The sequence below is a fragment of the Etheostoma cragini genome, chromosome 11 (assembly GCF_013103735.1).
Source record: "Etheostoma cragini isolate CJK2018 chromosome 11, CSU_Ecrag_1.0, whole genome shotgun sequence".
Taxonomy (NCBI): domain Eukaryota; kingdom Metazoa; phylum Chordata; class Actinopteri; order Perciformes; family Percidae; genus Etheostoma; species Etheostoma cragini.
Genome location: NC_048417.1, coordinates 25,004,711 through 25,007,913, shown reverse-complemented (window position 1 = coordinate 25,007,913; position 3,203 = coordinate 25,004,711). Strand labels below are relative to the sequence as shown.

General features: G+C 44.4%; 1 protein-coding gene and 1 long non-coding RNA gene across 3 annotated transcripts in view; one reads left to right on the top strand and one right to left on the bottom strand.

Annotated features, from left to right (window-relative positions):
• LOC117952721 overlaps positions 1-3,203 on the top strand; it is a 20,129-nt gene that overhangs the window by 2,627 nt on the left and 14,299 nt on the right. The window lies entirely within an intron of this gene.
• Positions 1-3,203, bottom strand: part of itm2bb (integral membrane protein 2Bb) — a 15,144-nt gene that overhangs the window by 10,982 nt on the left and 959 nt on the right. The window lies entirely within an intron of this gene.

Here is a 3,203-nt window from a genome sequence, read left to right as displayed (position 1 = left end):
ATGGGCCGAGGCGAGCCGAGGCGGGCCGAGGCGAGCCGAGGCAAGCTGTTACCAGCAGTGGAAAAACGCCATTAGTGTGTGTGTGTACACGCCTGTGTCTGTGTGTCTGTCTGTGTGTGGTATTGTGTCTGTGAGTGCGTGCGTCTCTACGTGCGTCTGTGTGTGTGACATTCAACTCAATTTACAAACAGCAGAAGACAAAACTCCCCGAATGTTGTGTGACACTCTTGTTCTGATAACTGAGGAGGGACGTTAAGAAAAGAGGAACCAAAGAGCAGCTAACACGGTCGTTGTTAGATGTGTTGACAGAGACAGTAAAAAGCATCACCTCTGCTGAGGGGAACCACAAGGAATAAGGAAGAGGAAGCGAAGGCGGCGGACTGCCACAAAAAGCAGAAGACAAGGTTTTCATTTCATCTTCGGGCAGACAGATGACAACAATTCGTTTAGAGATTTTCTGGTGTCTTTCTAGTTCAGGATCATATACAACATATTTTTCTTTCTCTTTGTGTTATCTATTTATTCCCCATGTGTGAAGTTCGAAGTGAGCGGTGGTTTCACAACAGTCTCACAAAACTTCACCAAAAACGAGAACCGACAGGTTTTTAGACCGACATTTTGTAACTTTAACACACACATGCACACACACGCACAGAAACACACAGAAAGACATACACCCACAACCCATCTCTATGTGTTTTTCTGTGTGTGAGTGAGTGAGTGAGTGAGTGAGTGAGTGAGTTAGTGAGAGAGACAAACATACACACAAAAAAACACACACATACACACAGAGAAGAACAGTGGTGTGAAAAAGTGTTTGCCCCCTTCCTCATTTCCTGTTCCTTTGCATGTTTGTCACACTTAAGTGTTTCGGAACATCAAACCAATTTAAACAATAGTCAATGACAACACAAGTAAACACAAAATGCAATTTGTAAATGAAGGTGTTTATTATTAAAGGTGAACAAAAAAAAACAAAACATCATGGCCCCTTAAACCTAATAACTGGTTGGGCCACCCTTAGCAGCAACAACTGCAACCAAGCGTTTGCGATAACGTGCAATGAGGCTTTTACAGCGTCCTGGAGGAATTTTGGCCCACTCATCTTTGCAGAATTGTCCCAATTCAGTTACATTAGAGGGTTTTCGAGGATAAACGGCCTTTTTAAGGTCATACCACAACATCTCAGTAGGATTCAGGTCAGGACTTTGGCTAGGCCACTCCAAAGTCTTCATTTTGTTTTTCTTCAGCCATTCGGTGGTGGACTTGCTGGTGTGTTTAGGATCATTGTCCTGCTGCAGAACCCAAGTTCGTTTCAGCTTGAGTACACAAACAGATGGTTGGACATTCTCCTTCAGGATCTCTTGGTAGACAGCAGAATTCATAGTTCCTTTTATCACGGCAAGTCTTCCAGGTCCTGAAGCAGCAAAACAGCCCCAGACCATCACACTAACACCACCGTATTTTACTGTTGGTACTTTTGCCCAGTCTTTTCCTGATGGTGGAGGCATGAACGCTGACCTTAGCTGAGGCAAGTGAGGCCTGCAGTTCTTTGGACGTTGTTGTGGGGTCTTTTGGGACCTCTTGGATGAGTCGTCGCTGCGCTTTTGGGGTAATTTTGGGCGGCCGGCCACTCCTGGGAAGGTTCACCACTGTTCCATGCCATTTGTGGATAATGGCTCTCACTGTGGTTTGCTGGATTCCCAAAGCTTTGGAAATGGCTTATAACCCTTTCCAGACTGATAGATCTCAATTACTTTCTTTCTCAATTGTTCCTGAATTTCTTTGGGTCTCGGCATGATGTGTAGCTGTTAAGGATCTTTTGTTGTTGTCCTTGACTATTGTTTAAATTGGTTTGATGTTCCGAAACACTTAAGTGTGACAAACATGCAAAGGAACAGGAAATGAGGAAGGGGGCGAACACTTTTTCACACCACTGTAAACGCCACACAAAGCAGGAAGAATATGTTCAGGCAGAAACTCACTCAGGGGGCTAAAGGAAGGATGAAAAGGGTGATGTCCTCACCAGCTCCAGTCCTGATTGGTCCACGCCAATGTTGTTTTCCGTTCTCCAACGTGGTGTCTTCTCTCTCGGGGCCGTCGGGACACCCTAACGGTTTCTTGCACACCGAGTCCCAAAATGTCAGAGGTTAGAAAATAAATACAACCTCACGTTGTGTCGATCACGTTACACACCGCCTCAGAAAATGTAAATTGAAGGGCGTTGTATGGAGCCATCCACGTTATTTTGTTTTAAAATTTGGTTAAAAGAAGCATCTTTGATTTGCAGGAACAAATTTGTCTGGATGTTATGATTTCATTTCATAACTAAAGCTCATTTTTCACATCAGTAACCTGTGTGTATACAGATGACTGTTCTGCTTAAATCCTCAACACGGTTCAGTCTTGCGGTGAATGTCTTCAGTGGATCGGCATGCAGCGTCCCCAGAATCGTCTCACCTGAGACAGCTTGTGTTTCTGTCTCTGTGGAGACAGGTGAGCTTTAGTTTCAGTGAAACTCCATCCTCTGCTTTCCGAGACGCACACAGACTCTGTGAGTGTGGAGATGCCAGGTAACCGAAGACATAGCAAACACTTTGGTCAAAACGTCACCGGAAAATGTCTTTAGTTTAAGAAAAGGAAACATCCAACTCTACGGTCTTTCGGGGTTGAAGTAGAACGTGGCATGAAAAAAAAAGACTCAAGTAAAATACCTCAACATCTGGACTCACGCATTACTGGAGTAAATGTACTTAGTTACATTCCTACACTGGAGAGGAGGTTGAGTGGGGTACGATGGCTGAGGGAGGACCGTTGGGGTAGAATGCTTGAGGGAGATCAGTTGAGGGAGGACGGTTGGGATCAGATGGTTGGGGTAAGAGTGTTGAGTGTTTTTTTAAGAAAATTAAGTATATCTGGCGTAGAAGGAACACTGCATTTCATAAAAAGAACATTATACCAACAGTAAAATACGGTGGTGGAAGTGTGATGGTCTGGGGCTGTTTTGCTGCTTCAGGACCTGGAAGACTTGCCGTGATAAAAGGAACTATGAATTCTGCTGTCTAGCAAGAGATCCTGAAGGAGAATGTCCAACCATCTGTTTGTGTACTCAAGCTGAAACAAAGTTGGGTTCTGCAGCAGGACAATAATCCTAAACACACCAGCAAGTCCACCACCGAATGGCTGAAGAAAAACAAAATGAA